Source organism: Lissotriton helveticus, chromosome 1_1 (assembly GCF_964261635.1).
Source record: "Lissotriton helveticus chromosome 1_1, aLisHel1.1, whole genome shotgun sequence".
Lineage (NCBI taxonomy): Eukaryota > Metazoa > Chordata > Amphibia > Caudata > Salamandridae > Lissotriton > Lissotriton helveticus.
Window position 1 is genome coordinate 857,067,356 of NC_136057.1, and position 17,456 is coordinate 857,084,811.

Below are 17,456 nucleotides of genomic sequence, written 5' to 3' on the forward strand. Positions count from 1 at the left end.
GAGTAACACCATGTAGCGCAAATCACTGCCTTGCATTACTCTGCATTGGGTAGGCATTCGATGGGTGAAGCATGTGCTTTCCCATCTACTCAGACATGGATTCCCCAATTTTTCAAAGACTTGTAAACATGGGAGGCGTTAAATATATGTATTTTTCTCCTCATTATTTTCCTCTGTGAGGACGTCATTATTGCAATCGGATGTCTAGACTGCAGTGTGAATATTAGTTATTGAAGATTAGGATTATGACCCTTTTTGAAGGCAGTGTTCGTATGCGCCAGTTAAAGTGAGATTGCATCACACAAATATATTTGGAAACTAAGGATCTTGGGTTGCTTTTCCCAAGAACCTTAGCATGTAGATTCCCCCCACTTGTTGGGTTGAGGTATTTATTAAACTAATAGGTCATTAAGAAGGTGGATGAAAGTGCTATTATTCTACTGAAACGTGCATTTACCAATCTATAGGAGTACCCGGCACAAAAGGCATCAATGAGGGCTAAAGAGGAATGGTCTCATTGGTAGCCTGTCTGAAATTATTGTCATCTGGGAGCCCATTATACTTGTACATAAAAGGTGTATGAACTGCTGTATGAATGAGAGAGAATGATTGGTGAGTGGGGAGATTCGTTGATGCACTGTTTTGTATTGTGTTATTTTACATTGTAACAGTTGTACTTCTGTTTGTGAAATTTATGTATAAGCTTTTTTAGCATTATATGTCACACAATTAAACGTTAGAAATCAAAAAAACTTGAATGCACAGAATTTGCAGAGACCAATTTGCAAATAAATGTACTAAAATGTAAAAAAAATGTTTCAGGTCACTTCTGATGGGATTCATTCCTTGGATTGACGTAGATAGGTGGAGTGGGAAGTTGCGAGAGGCTGGCCTGGTATATGCTGTCCAGTAATGTAAGTGGGTACCCTGCACCAGTCCAGACAAACCTTATGGTGATTTACGAGCTCTCAGACAACCTTAGAAAGTTATCCAAGTGGTAGCTGTGGAGAGCAGCCTTCATGCTTAGTCTTGAAGGAGTGTAAAACAGCTTGTTTTACCAGAATGCAATCTTATGGTACAGATTAAATGAAAGAAACCACACCAAGTATTTATTCAAATATGTGTGTATTACATAATACTCTCTAGTATGTTCCAATATCTTTAACATGGAGATAAACACAATGCACACAATACTTTAGCAAAGTAACACAGTAAATTGCAAAAAATACACAGTGGGCCCAGGGGGGACTAAACCATATACCAAGAAAGTGGTATAAGAGCCACAACTCGAGTCAGGATGACATCAAGAGGACATAGAATTGCTGGGGACCCACGGAACCACCCAAGGTAAATAGATGGGAACCCCATAAAGAGTGTGTGAATATGACTTGTGCTCCTTACAAGTCTATGTGCAAGTTGCGGTTGAATTTTTAAAAATTAAAGACCCTCCCCTGTGGACCCTAAAGACACCCTGTGGCAGATAGAAGGTTAGAGAGCCACCCCACCCATGGATACCGTGGTAACGCAAGTTACCTATCCCTGAGAAGCCAAATGCATAGGTGTGAAGTGGCGTATGGAACCGCCGTCAAACCCAATGGAGGACTTCAAGAATGTGCCACGGCTGGAAGAGGAGAAAATGTCCGGAGGAATCCAAATATGGATTATTGAGGATGAGTACCTGAAAGCAGAGGGGATAGAGTCTATGTGACTCAGGGGTGACCAGGAGACTTGGAAGACGAATGCCCTCCGATGTCGGATGAACTTGACTCTACAGCTGTGAGGACCAGGCAACACTGAGGAAGACCAGAACCTGGATACAAGCTGTCCCATGAAGGATGTCGAGTGCTGAGGGGTGGGTGTCCGGTGGGAGCACCAACAAACCTTGGCAAATGCAACCACGCAGGAAGTCGATAAGGTGCAAAGTTGGGACCAGGGGACTCATCACAAGCAGGGTAATCAGGCCATGCCCAGAGCAATCAGGGGAACCCAAAAGTAACAAGTGTGACCCTCAAGTGGACCCACAGGCCAGAGGCACTCAAGCAGCTCAACCTAAAGTTGCAGGCCATGATGCTCACAATACTGTGTGGCTGAAGATTCTGGACACTGGAGGTGCTGGAGATTTGGGCTACTTGGAGCCCGAAATCTTCTTGCAAAAAAGTGAACAAGCCTTTGCAACTGCAAGTTGAATGTGGTGTGCAGGGGTTCAGTTATTTCAACCTCAACGAGGGATACTGACCTCAAACTTGGTGAGAGGGCAGGGCAGGCCTTGGGCTGGGAAAACCACCACCTGTGTTGCAGAGCCCACAGAGTCCGGAGGAGCTCGGGCTCCGCTGACCAGTCAACTTAGTTGCGGTGCCTGTGAAAGACTCCTTCATTCCAAGGGAGATTACTTCATGTGTCTTTGATGCTTCACAGTCCTTGGAAGGTTCCTGTATGATGCACAGATATTGCAGCAGACTGGAAAGGAGATGAAGTTAGGCCCAAATGAAGTCCAGCGATGTCCAGAGTGCCCAGACGGTAGATGTGTAATGGTGTCTGATCCGAATCTTATCCAACAACGATTCTCAAGACCCACACCCAGGTAAGCCCTTAAGTACCGTAGGGAAATGGTTAGGAAGATTCAGGGGATCCTCCCAGGCTAGGAGCTGTACATTGGGAGGTTACAGATCCAGTTTCGTGCCAATGTGGCAGTGACTGCTGGTGACATTTGAAATTGGTGGGCATAAACGTTGGGCATGATTTGCATAGAAAGCAATGTGAACAAGTTCTATGGACACACCTGGGGTCCAGGGGGAGCCCCTCTCCTGAGAAAGAAATGAGAAAAAGATTGATATATGGTGCATTTTAAAGCAAATTAATGTAGCGATAAAGAAAGGCTTATTAAGCAGTGGGAACATGTAGTCTTGAAATATTTAACACATTAAAAACTGCCCAATATCTTCTTAGATTAAATTGTTCAACAGTTACTGTAATGTGTAAATTGTTCTGCATGACAACTTTAGCCCTTCGAAATGAGTGCTTGCCCAGTGTCTTGCACTGCATGCAGCAATTGTACTGTGAGGATAGTGTTCAAGGTCAATTAATATCTCCAGCAGTGGAAATTCAGAGCGAACCTAGTATGGAGATAGGAAGTAAGGAAGAGCCATTTTCCCCGCAGGAAGTCCAAGATGCTATTTTAAATATATCGCCAGGGAAGGCGGCCGGCCCAGACGGCCTGCCTGGGGATTTACTATTGCATGACCCCAAAATATGGGCAGACCTCATAGCCAGTTTAATGAATTTAATTCAGCATGGCCACCCTGTCCCTGAATCCTGGAAGGTTATCACTATATACAAGAAAGGTGATAGAGAGGACCCTGCCAACTACAGACCAATAAGTTTAATTGATACCATCCAAAAGGTAGTTGGCAGGGTCATCATAAACCGAATATAGACATGGCTAATAGATGATAGCATTTTGACCCATTTTCAGGCGGGGTTTAGGCGTGATGTGTAATGGCTCCGACACTGTTCTCCCTCTTTATAAATGCGGGGTGGACCATTTGAGGGAGGACCCTGCGGATGCCCCTGTCCTTGCCGGGGAGAAAACCCCCACACTCCTCTTTGCGGATGATACCCTCCTGATGTCCAAGACCCCTAAGGGTCTCCAAAAATTGCTTGACCGCTTCAGCGTTTTTTGTAAAGACCGTGGGTTAACGGTTAACACCACGAAAACAAAGCTGATGGTATTATCTGCCAAAAGAAATCCTAGGAAAGTTTATCTTTCTTTGAACGGGTCCTCTCTAGAGGTGGTGGATGAATTCGACTATCTTGGGGTCAGGCTATGTAACAACATGAGATGGGACTCCCATATAGCAAAAATGGTCCTAAATCTTAAAAGGGTTTCTGGTGCCATATTGAAGAACCAGCGCCTCTCTATTAGTAGACCAGTAGCCCCTGCCCTGGCAGTTTACGCGGGGAAAGCTTTAGCCTCGGCAGTTTATGGCTCCGAATTGTGGGGTGCCGAGAACACTAAGGCATTGGCAACTGCAGAGAACAAGTTTATGAGAGACATAGTCTCACTTCCTCCCTCGACCCCTTTGAAACCATTATTCCTTGATATGGGCAAAAGGTCAAGTTCATAAATAGTTCAACTCCGCCCTTTGCTATTCTGGGTGCGCCTTAGAAGGACCCCCGAATTAGCAAAATATGCTCTAGTGTTGGACGAGTTAATTATTTTGAATGTATCTAACAAAATAAAGTGGCTCAACAATTTAAAGAAGTTGGTAGAGTCTATAGGTTTGGCTGAGTTCTGGGCCTCACAGTCCCCCCCTGCTAAACAAATTGTTAAAAAATTATACTGGGATTGGGTAGAGGCCAAGGACCTCAATAATACAAGTTGGGGACCTTTGACGAATAACTTTCTTGAACATAAACCCTCCAGAAAGCTAGAACCATTCTTGGACTTTATCCAGACCCCTGTAGATAGAACTTTGTTCCTGAAACTAAGATACGGTACCCTCCCCCTTAAAAAATGTATGGAAGGGTGGAAGGTCAGGAGGGTGCATGACTTAAATTGCCCAGGTTGCTCATGTCTGGAAGAATCCCTTGGCCACTTTTTGTTCGCATGTAAAGCCTATACGCAGGTTAGAGCAAAATGGTTAAAACCTGTGTGTAGGGAGTCGGGACTTAGGGATCATAGATCGGCTCTGCGTATTATTTTAACTAACACTACCTCTATGTACATTGTTTGTGGGGTCGCCAAGTTCCTTGCCAATGCTTGGTTCATCTGGTCAAGGTTGTTATGCAATGTTTGATCAGACGTACACCAAGAATGTAAACTTTGAGTAGACCTCCCTATATATTTTAACCTGTTTATAGTGATGATTTTAAATTTTTAATGAAACTGTAGTAATACTTAGTAAATTGTCTCATGTATTTCTATGTCTGTACTTTTATGATATATTTATCGAATAAAGTATTACAGCATGCAGCATTACCTTTGGAAAATATGCTCGAACCAGACTTTGAGAAGCACCCACAGATGCTAGCTCTAACCAGTCATATAGAAATATGTGCCAACAGGTCTTTAAGTGAGATGAAAAAAATGGGTGCTCTCTATAAAGGAACATGCTCAATATATTTCTGTGATTTCCATAGTGTGCCACCAGACCAGTATTTTGGGTTCTCTCTTAGATGTAATTTTATCCAGATAAATGGCACAGCAACTGACATATGCCTAACGCCTGTCAGTATGATTGGCTTTGTCACTGGGTGTTAGCTGTTTAAGATAAATGATTTCTTATAAATAATTAACCTTGGAAATGTTTAAATTATGAAATAGTGAGTCTGTGAATTAAATAGCATTGAGGCATGTGGAAGGAGTTTTGGCCTTTAATTATGTGTGCTTTATGTAAGATATGAATCCTCTTTTTCTCTGTATATGTTGTCCATCTGCACATCTTCAACTCCCTCTCTTTCCTCTTCAGCATCCTCTTTTCACTCTTACCCAAATGCCCTCCCTCACATCTCTGTCACCTCACCACCCCCAACATGCACTGTACTCCCTCAAATGTAAGCACTTTAATTTCTCTTACTTGTGCCTTGCAAATATTTTGACATCAGTGTACCCCCTTCACACACATATCCACAGAATTTCAGTTGCAAATGGAATACACAAACATTGTTCTGTGTGCTCTGCAGAGAGGCCAGCCCACTGACAGGCACTTAGTTTGGCTTTAGCCTTAGCGCCTGAGCGGTCCAAAAAAAGCCACTTATAATCACCAGGCATGGCTCATGCCTCAAAGTATGCACAGAAAAAAATACAGATAAACAATAACATTATAAAATAGCTAACTTGTGGGGAATGCAAGATTAAGTAAAGCATGTTAGTAAGAGAGGAACTAAATCGCTGAAATGCATACCCTCAATGTTTTAAACATTTATTGTTTGCAAGTCAATCCATGTTTTTAGCATCAGTGCTAACTTAGGGGCATGTACACAGGGCCGTTTTAATGCCATACATTAGAGAACTGTCCACTGTAAGCACATGTTACACAGTAAGCACATATCTCTCGCTTTGGGCCTGACTCGGATATTTGGATCCATTTCGCAAGGGAACAAGAGCGAACCCAGCTCCTTATTTGGATCCATTTCACAAGAGAGCAAATTCTGCAGCTCCACTTCTAAAGGAGCAAGCAAAGTGCAGCGAGGGCCTGGGGTGTCACAGTGGGTGAGGTTAGAGTGAAGAGGGGTCTCAGCACAATATACAGAACACAGCATTACCTTGCAACCACTTACTGTTGCCGAGAACTAGGCACTGGATCAGAAGTGCTTGCATCCACTCCAACGTATGGCAAAAGGGTGGGATCTATGTCTTTGAATGACGGATGTCTGAAATCACACAGGGATGAAGTCTTCTACGCCCGAAACCATGATGCTTATTGCGTCACTGGCCTACAGTGTGCATACAACCAGAGACCCCAAAGGCAATGTAGGGCTTTAAAACGGAAAGTCCTGCATTGTACGTCATGTTAAGAAAGTTAATTTACTGCCTGTCTTCTGTCTCCTGCTTCATAGCAAGGCAGGACAGGCAGCCTGGAACAGACAACCCATACTTAAATACTTCAAATACTATCTCGTTCAGGCATTCACCATACCTTGTATTTGGAAAATGGGAGATGAAAGTCTCCGTATAGTATGAAATTCCACAATTCCCAGTATCCGTATATGGACATAGGGCAGTATTAAAATCCCCCCCCCAAAGTACGATCAAATCTTTACTCCTTGTCTCCTGTATTTTATATGAGTGACCACCTATCACCTTCACACCAGTAAATCGTGCGGAACATTATTATAGTAATTCACAAGTATTACAACACGATTTGTGTCTACCACCAATCTAATGATTTGATAATAACATTCTTCAAAAACCAAATCAACGTTTACAAAATTAAGTAGATTAGATACATAAGTACACAGCCCCTCTTTTGCTCTGCAGTGTTTGGAAGCTAAGGCAGCAGTATGCAAAGTTGTATATCCATTAATGTGTATTGGTTCTATTGTCCAAGTCCCCTGGACACTAACAACATCAAATTGATGAATAAATGTATTCCACACTGCATTAGTCACTTTGGATTTTAAGCCTGCAACATTCCAAAACATGAAATTACAGTTACCCTTATCTTTATAATTTGTATCAGGTACCAGACTTTCTTCTGGTCTCAGGTCCAAAGTATTATCTCTCAATGTTGTAATAGACGGCTCCGGAGTAATTACACAATTTCTGGTGTTGTAAGTGACTGCTGATTCGACATTGAAAATTTCCTGCTGTACTGTAATTCTATATAGGTCAAATGGACCAGTGCCCTGTTCACCAGACTCGACATTCAGTACACATCCACTAAATCAATCTACTTCTTATAGACTTGGCAAAACACTAAGGGCCAGATGTAGGTAGGCTTTTACCGGGTGGTAACGGCCGAATTCGGCCGTTACCACCCGGTAAAAGCAATTTGACATGTAGGTCCCTGTAATTTACAGACTCGGTAAATTTACCGGTAGGTAAATTTACCGAGTATGTAAAATACCGAGTCGGTATCATTACTGATTCCGGACAATTGGTATGTAGGTGGGACTCTTCTGAGTCCCACAAGCAGTACCACATCGGTATTTTACCATCAAATACTACTTGATGGTAAAATACCGTTTCTGGTGTGCATGCACATGTGTGCATGCACACCTATGCCATATGACAGGCAGACCTGCCCTTAGGGCAGGTATGCCTGCCACATGGCACCCGAGCCTCTTTTGGGGGTGCCAGAGGGTGTCAAAGTGACACCCCCTGCACCCTTGTGACAGTCGGTATTTTCCGATGTGGTAAATACCGACCGGTATATGCCCAATCAATCCTATGGGCTTCAAAGCCCATAGGAATGCATGGGCATTAACTGGTCGGTATTTACCACATCGGAAATTACCGACTGTTTCCGATTCGGTAATTGCACATCTGCAATTACCTACATCTCGGTATTTTTATTTTCCGACCTCTTAAATACCGAGTCGGTGTGACTCGGTATTTAAGAGGTCGGTAAATAAAAATTACCTACATCTTAGAGGTAGGTATACCATAAGTTGTACTGTAATTTATCAATGGTACCCCCCTCCTCTGTATGTCACTATTAAGTTGGTGAGGTTTATAGAAGAATCCAAGTGGGACAATATTAATCGGATCTGCCTGAATTGGACTATTGCCCGCCCTATTAAAGATTGAGTTAATTAGGTACGGGGTCCTAAAATTTAGTATCACACAATCACCAGACAGGTCCTTCCGTCCCCTTCCTATCCAACCTACCCGTCTTGCCATTTTGAACTCAGCAAATAGTCTATCTGTTAAGGCTGTCCTAGACGCAAGCCACGATAACGATTTATTTCTGAGACTTTCACATGTCTCCCCTGTGCCTTTGTGAAGTCTAGGTACATTGTTTAACACCACAGTGTATGGGGTTGCCACAGGAGGGAAATCTATATAAGGCACTTGTCTCTCAAATACCATTCCCTCCTCAGCATTAGGCTCTGTAGACGCACTTGACCCATCGGGTTGATTAATGTTACTTTCATTGTGAGTGGTTGAACTGGTGCGGATCCCAATATTTACGTTTCCACTCTTGATTTTATTATGTGTACTTTGATTTGGAACATTTAGATCACAGCCCGGGTTTGCATGGATATCGCCAGTAGATACGTTCTGAAGAACCTTAGGTTCAGAAGGGGGCTCACATTTACATTTAGATAACTCATCTTCTATTACTCCTAGCCTCTCGCTGAATTTTTCCAGCGTGTCCCTAAGATAAAAATCCATAGCTTCCAATTTATTACTCACTTTCAGGACTTCGTTCTGCTGCCAGGAGTCTAAGCTTACTTTCCCTTTTTCCCTCCGTTCCTTTATTCACAGGATAATTCTTACTCCTCTTTCCAACTTTTATTTGTTCTGAGTTAGTAATTACTAGATCCTTGTTACTCGTTTTGAGGTTCTGCTTCAGGGTTTCATCTGATTTTCGGGATCCTTTGGAGGGTGGCTGAGGATCTATCTGTATCAGAATCTATAATATGATCTGAAATATCTGCCACACAACTATTTTTCCTCCCAGTACATCTACACTACATGGCTTTTCTACTTGGGAATTCATCACATTGGTGATACTCTTATAGGTAGTGGATATATTAGGGCCCTCTAGAGTATTACATTTGTCTGGTTTCATGGCCTCTGCAACATTTAAAATGTGTTATTCAATTGCACCCATTGCACCAGTCAAATAAAGATGAACATGGACCTTCCACAGTTTTAATCTCATTTCTTTGTGATATAGTTGAAGTTTTCCACTTCCCCATACTTGACTAATTATATGCCCGATGATTTAGAATATCAAGTTCGCCGAATATAGTCCAGATCAGAGCTGTCAAATCTGACCCCTGCAGGGACCCTTTACCATGTATTTATACCAAGGGTGGCAATAGTATACACAATACCTTCTGCTGAAGTCTTAAGTCACAGGGCCAAGAGCTGTGGCCCAGCCTAGCCTCTTCTAGTCGATGACGGGCGCAGGACGGACCGCCCTTGGCCCGGGCGAGCCCGCGCGCGTCCCGCGCTGCGAGAGCTCCCTGGCAAATTTATATCCCTGCTGACTGGGTGGCGCGGCTCCTCTCGCGAGACCGCACTGCCTTCTGGGGGATGTAGTTTCGGGCAGTATGCGGTCCGCGATCAGGAGCGATGTACAATGGTGGCAGTGGCACGAATCCCCAGAGCTGTCCTCGGGCGATGCAACAGAAAAGGGCACAGGCAAGAAAAACACCGGTCCAAACAGGTAAGAGCATACCCATGGCGTTTTCAAGTCCAGGTTTCAATTAATTAATTGGCCCTTTCTCTGAGGAAGGCAGCAAGTTGGGTGTTGCCAGGCAAGTGGTTTGGGGTCGGAGGGGGGCTCATGGATTATTTTTTTTTCACTCTCCTTGGCCTGGCCAACAGGCCAGGGAGAGCTCTTCAGGGTCGGACCTGGACAGAAAATAGGCCCGGGAACCCAGATAAAAGTGGCCCAAATTAGTGACTCAGGGGCACATACATCATTGTTTTTTGTGGTTGCAAAGGGGCAGATTAGCAAAATCTGCCCCTTTGCGACCACAATTTGTGCATTTGGGATGCGTCATTCCAAATGTAAAAATAGCTATTTAAGTAATCGCAAAATTTTCGCTTACTTAAATTGTAAATGCATTAAGGGAATCGCAAATTGCGATTCCCTAAATATAATGCAACAAAAAACAAATGTGCGATTTCGCTTTTAAGAAACGGAAATAACCATCAACTTAAAGTTGATGGTAATTTGTGAAACTTTGAAGTTCTATGTTGCACACACACATGCCCTTGGGGCATGTGTGCATGCAACATGTTTTTTAATTGCACTTTCAGGGGTGCATCAGTTTGTCCTTTTGGCACCCTTGCGCCCTTGAAATTGCATACGCAATTTGCGAGTACCTATTTGGTACTCGCATATTGCGCATGCAATTTCCATTGATTCATATGGGCCTCTAGACCCATAGGAATGAATGAGAAGCCATTTCTTATTTGCGATTCTCAATTTGTGAGTCGGAAATAAGGAATGGGTAGGGAATGCAATTTTTTTTGCGATTCCTACATGCATTTGGAATTGCGATTCCTAAATTGCCATTTCTTAAAAACTGCAATTTAGGAATCGCAATTCCTAAGTTTGATGCATGTGTCCCTAAGAGAGCTTAAAAAGTGTCCCATGTTAGAAAATTGGGACAGTGTTAACTTGTACAGACAAGTTGTTTAAGTGTTTACAAAGTATAAAAGATTGCATGGATTTGAGATTCCTGCAGTCAAAGTTTGTTTTAATATCCGGAAAATCAACAGTAAACAAGCACTGGAAATGTAAATAGGTCTCGCCATATAGTGGAGTTTAGTGGCATGGATGGGAGTGAAGAGCAGTGGTATGAAGTAGTTTAAAGTGTTGTGGAGTGAGTATAGTGTGGTAGAGTTGATTTTAGTTTTAGAATTTAGTATAGTGTGGTAGAACGGAGTGTTTTATAGTTTTCTGTAGTGGCATAGATTATATTGTATCTAAAGAAAGAGTGGAGGACTATGAATTAACAGTTATAATTTACGTAAGGTAGCGCAGAAGGTCAAAATACCGGCACCAAACAACGTGTACTATGTAGTTCGAATAATTTACCCAAAACTGCGTAAAACAATAATAGATGAACCATATGAAATAAATATAATCATTGTTCTTCATTTTCGGTGGAAAATGAATGCATTTTAAGTTGGTGGTAGCGCTGTATTCCTGTAAGCAGCCTGTGACATTGGATGTTAATGCCTTAAAACAGAAAACACGTGATCCATATTATAAAAGCCTACCTTGGGAAGATAAGTGATTTAAAAGCACTCAGACCTTCTTCTTGATTAAACCCAGATGGCTGCACAACAAAAGAGTGTAAAGTGAAGGGAGACCCAAAAGGAACAATATAGATAGCTATCTCTATCGAGAACAGATGTGTATGCGATTCACAGGCAGACATTAACTGAAACACACTACACACAAAGCAACATTTGTTGTTGTTGTCGTTTTTTACTACGAACAAAAAAATCTAAAAACACAAAACATGCTCATTGCTTCTTTAATTAACACTAGGTAAAAGACTGACAATAGAATGAAGTAATACTTGCCCTTTTTCTCCGGTGGTAATATAAAACTAATTGTAGCTGTGGTAGCGCTGTAATTTTGGAGAAAGACTCTAATCTTTAGATATGGGTGCTCCTGCCGGCGAGATGAATATGTTTAATCGTTTTTAGAAAACAGCCTCGTTTTTATAACAACACAGTTCTTAGTATTTCCTTCAGTTAGTAAGTAGTAGTGCGAAAGATTAATATACTTGCAACAAAAAAACGTACAATATGGTACACAAATGATACCCAAACATGAAAGAATGTGTAAAATCGTAACAAATAAAACACACAGAAGTATTATTATTGTTTATGTTAGCCAACAACAACATGAAGCTAATGTAAGCTCATGGAAGGGATGCACTCCTTGAATAATTCTTTAACATTTAATATTAGTGTGTGGGATTAGGATGTGGTAAGGGTCAGAGCTGCTGACCTTGAAACTGAGCAACCAGGTTGGAGGTTCTGCATCAGTTCAACAGCATGTGATTGTGGGCAAGTCACTTAAACTCTTCGTGTCTACCACAAAATAAATGTCTTTTGTGTTTTGTAACTGGTGTTCATGTGAAGCACTCAAAACCTTTGGGTGGAGTTTGCGCTATATAAAAACTCCCGCCAACCATCCTGGAGACAGGATTGGTGGGGACCGCTTTTGCTGTCGAGTAGTTTGTTAAGGTGCAGTATTTGAAAAAATAACCGGTAGAACTCCATGTTATTTACAACAGTTGTTTTGCAACTATAGAAGAGGTAAGCTACTTTTCCTAGTAACGAGACCTGCTGAAGAATGTTCGGCGTTTTCTGCATTAGTAATTAAAGCTCATCAAAAGTAGTGCACAAGGTTACGATACCTGCTGCACATGACGTGTACCATTTAAATCGAAGAGTGAATAAAACTATCGCTGGGCGGTGATCCCTGCTCCGTTCGTGAAGTTTGCGGAGTTTTCCGTACTCTGTGGAGCACGCAGAGTTTTTTTCCTCGCTCAGGCTCATCAACGTCAAGTTGCCAAGCGCGAGCGAGGAAAATCCACCTCCCAGCTAGATTTTCCTTGCAAGCGCTTGCCAAGGTCAAGTTGGCTAGTGTGAGCAAGGAAAATTCACCTCCTGATGAGATTTCTCAATGCGGGTGGTACGATTTCTCACTGGAAGTGGTTGCAGCAGGTTGAGAAGACTTGCATTGAGAAACCTTTTTTTTTTTTTTTTTTTTTTTCTCTTCAAGACATTTATTGAGCATTGTCAGGAATACACAGCGTCTCGCCAACAACCCGGAGGCCGGCCGCTATCAGTGCTTACAGAAATACAAATCAGTGTCGACATGCATGTGCGTTGAAAACAATTTTGCCAACAATTCCATCTAAGTGACAAGTGCCGCGTCTTACAGCTAGATAAATGAGTCTCGAGTTTTTTGAATTTTTATATAACCATTGACATGTGCAGTGTCCATACAAACTCAGGAATGATGGGGGGGAGGGGGGCACACGGGCATCTAGGTGGGCATATCTACTCTCGGTAGGCACTGTGACATCAGAGTGGCAGAGTCACGAGATCACAGAAGAGGGAAGGCCGAGCCACAGTATCGGAAGTAGTGGGTAGACAGGCATCCCGGGACGTCACTGAGGATGAGGGTCTTCACATAGGGTCTTAAACAGGGGGGGGGGGGAGGGAGGTGGGCAGAGAGGGGGAGGGGGGGAGAATGAGGGGGTGGGGGAAGGGGGGGGGGGAGAGGCAGCAAACATATCATGCCATACCCAGCAGTCCAGATGCTATATTGCGAGCTCAAGATATATCAACAAAGGTACTCCACCGCCCACCTTCAATCGCTGTCATCCTCGGGCGGATCAGTTACCAAATAACATTGTAATGGGGCCCATATATCAGTAGGCCTAGAAGTAGGCGGCATAAGTTCAGAAAAGGTATTCAATTGTTCCTGGCAGTATACCATATCACTCAACCAATCCTTGAACTTGGGCGCCCTTCCCCGCCCCCATCTACAGGCTACCCTGCGTTTACCCAGAAGCATAGCTAGTGCCACATATTTGCGGTGAGCCGCTTGAAGAGGCGCAACATACCCTAGAAGGGCCACCAATGGGGATGGATCCACCGTCATGTGTATCATTTTGGAGAGGGCCTGAAACACCTGAGTCCAGTATTCATTCACTGCAGGACATCCCCATGCAAGGTGAAGGAAATCAGCTCCTGGGGCCCCACACCTGTCACAGGCATCTGTAGGCCTAAGCTTGAATCTGTGCAGACGCGCTGGAGTGTGGTATAGCCTGTGCAGAAATTTATAGTGGATTATTCTATAACGGCTGTTAGATGAAATGCGCTCAGTTTGCTGCAGGCAAAATTCCCATTGCGTGTCCGTGAAAGTCAAGGTGAGATCTTGTTCCCATTTCTGCCTAGCGGGCAGATCTGTGTAGGTCGTGTTGGCCCGTATAGATTTATAGAGTGTAGATACTAGCTTAATAGGATGATCGTGAAGCAGCATGTTTTGCAAGGGGGGTAGCACCGGGGGCTCGCAGGGGAAATCAGGCATGATAGCTTGTAGGCCGTGTCTGAGTCTGACATAATAAAACAAGTCCAGAGGTGTCGGGTGGATGCCTTCATAGAAATGTTCCCTAGTTCGGAAGACGCCATCCAGGTACATGTCTCCCCACGTAGTGACACCAATCTTTTTCAATAGTCTTTGAAAGCCAGCCTCCTGTAGGAGCGGCAGCTGTGGGTGGTAGGCCAGCGGCAGTTTCGGTGCGTATAAGAAGTTCAAGTCCAGCTTGGACACAATAGAGTGCCATGCCGTCACAGTGCTCGACACAGTGGAAGGGGTCTTGTCCCTACCCTCCACCTGGGAGTAGAGCGCGCCTTCAATGGGGATCGGGTGTGCTAACCAGTGCTCAGCCGCCAGTTGAGGCATGTATCTTTGCTGGCGCACCCAAAAGTACGCATAATGAGCCTGTGCAGCCCGGTAATAGAGTTCAAAGTCAGGGATGCCAAATCCCCCTTGTGCGAATGGCCGGACAAGGATCTCCCATTTGAGTCTGGGCGTTTTACCACCCCACACTAGTCGGAGCAATTCCGAACGTAGCAGACGAAAAAAATAGGATCCGGGGTGGTACGGAATATTCAAGAATAGATACAAAAGTTGAGGGAGTATGATCATTTTGATTAATGAGGCACGACCCGCCATGGAAAGAGGGAGCGTGATCCATCTAGATATATTGTCGCTCAACTTGTCCATCACAGTGCCGTAGTTTGCACGCATCAGGTCTTCTCTACTCCTTTCCACATGTATACCCAGGTACTTAAAATCCCCCGTGCTCCAGGCAAGTGGGAATTCCAGTGGGAATGGAACTGTCGAGGCAGTAAGGGGGAAGATACATGATTTCTTCCAGTTGATTTGAACCCCCGAGAGGGCACCAAATCGAATGAATTCACGGAGTATAGGATGCAAGTTATCGCTTGGGTGGCGAACATAGAGGGTGATATCGTCAGCATACATAGAGACGAGTAATTGTCTCTGAAAGCAGCGCAGTGCCCTGTCCTGATGATGCTGTCGCAATTTAGCCGCCAGAGGTTCAGTGGCTATAGCAAACAGAAGAGGGGACAGTGGGCACCCCTGTCTTGTCCCCCTGGTGATCGGGAATTCCGACGACAATTTCCCATTGATGAGTACTCTGGCAGTTGGATGCGTATACAATAATTTAATCCAGGAAATAAAGAGAGGCGGGAAACCCATTCGCTCCAGAACTTTAAACACATAGTCCCATTCGAGCGAGTCAAACGCCTTGGTGGCGTCTAAAAAAATGGCTGCCATAGGGAGATCCTCATGGACGGAGTCGTATACCGAAAAAAAGGTACGGAGATTATGCGACGTCGCCCTTCCAGGGACAAATCCGGACTGGTCCGGAAGAATAAGAGCAGGCAGGAGGAGGCCTATGCGCGTCGCAATCAGTTTCGCAAGAATTTTAACGTCGCAGTTTAACAGGGATAGAGGTCTGTAAGAGTCGCAGCTGGAGGCGGGTTTCCCAGGCTTAAGCAGCGACGTGATGAGGGCAACTCTCATGGAGGCAGGGAGATGGCCCACCTCCAAGGCGTCCTCAAAGACCTCCCGCAACACCGGAGCCATGAAGTCGATGAAAGTCTTGTAGAATTCTATAGGTACGCCATCCAAACCAGTGGCTTTGCCCGACTTCATGCCCATGATGGCCTCCCTGACCTCATCCAGCTCAAAAGGGGCGTTCAAGAAGGCTCTTTGCGCATCACTCAACCACCCCAAGGAGATATCTGCCAGATATTCATCCAACGTGAGTTCATTGTGTCTGCTAGTGGAGTAAAGTGTACTGTAATGTCTCACAAATTCGTTAAGGACTTGGGTGGTGTCTCTAAGTACCAGCCCCTCCGCCGTCTCAAGCTCTAATATTATCGTCGGCGATCGCATCAGTTTGACCGTTGCTGCTAGAGCCTTCCCAGGCCTCTCCCCCTCTCCATACCTCCTGGCCACCCAGTATTTGTTCCGAAACTTCACCTCACAAGCAGCCTCCTCTGAGAATTCCGACAATTTATCGCGGATGGTCGCGAGGGTCGCCGTGTCAGGGTGCGTCCTAAGACGGCTTTCAGCACTGCATAATTCAGCTTCTATGCTGCGTAATCGAGTGAGTATGCTCTTGAGCACTCCCGAGCCCTTCGATATACATAAGCCTCGGAGCGTGGCCTTAAAGGCGTCCCATATGGTCTCAACGTCTTGGACTGAGTCTTTGTTGCGTTTGAAGAAGTCTAGGCATTCTTCACGGAGTTCCTCCTGGAATATCGCGTCCAATAACATAGCGGGCTGCATGCGCCACGCCGTCACTGGGGGGCCTAGCTCAGAACCAGCCAGCGTGATCAAAACGGGAGAGTGATCGGAGTAAGTCCTGGGGAGATGAGATGCATGTATTAGTGCTGTGTACAGTTGTGAGGTAAGGAGGAAATAGTCAAGTCTCGCCCATGACCGAGCTTGCGCAGTAAAATGTGTACCCTCCTCTCTAGTCCCGCAGTGTGCCCGCCAGGCGTCAATGAGATTGTTACCAGCAATAGTCGCTCTAAGGATTTCGCGCCCGTTAGTATAGTGATGTGGGGCAGGGTGTGATCTATCCAGGGGGGGGTGCAGGGTTATGTTGAAGTCTCCACCCCATATGAGGTGTTGTGGTCCTGTCTCAACTATCGCCGCCCACAGTGAGGTAAAGAATTGCGGGTCATCCGAGTTGGGCCCATAACAACAGACAAGTGTCACTGACATGTGTCCCAGCCTACCCCATAGCACACAGTACCTCCCCTGGGGATCTACCTTGGAGCCCGCCAGCCGAAAAGGTGTGGATCTCTTAATTAGTATGGCCGTACCTCGGGCATATGAGGAGTAGTTAGCAAAGATCGAGTGAGAAGCCCACCTGCTCCCAAAGGCTCGCGAATTGTGGGGCGCAAAGTGCGTTTCCTGTAGGAAAGCAATGTGAACATTATGGCGATCCAGGTAGCTCAATATCTGTCTCCTCTTCCTATGATCTCCCAACCCCCGCACATTCCAAGTAATCACATTCAGGCGTGTATCACCCATGTAAACATGTAGTACCATAACTGCGGGATCAGAGCATGGAAGGCTGCCAAGCCCATCCTCCCAACAAATAGAACATAATACATTCGGACCAGTGCTATGCCCACAAGCGGAAGCAGAAACTGAAGCAGAAATGAATCACCCCCAACCCTTCCGCCACTA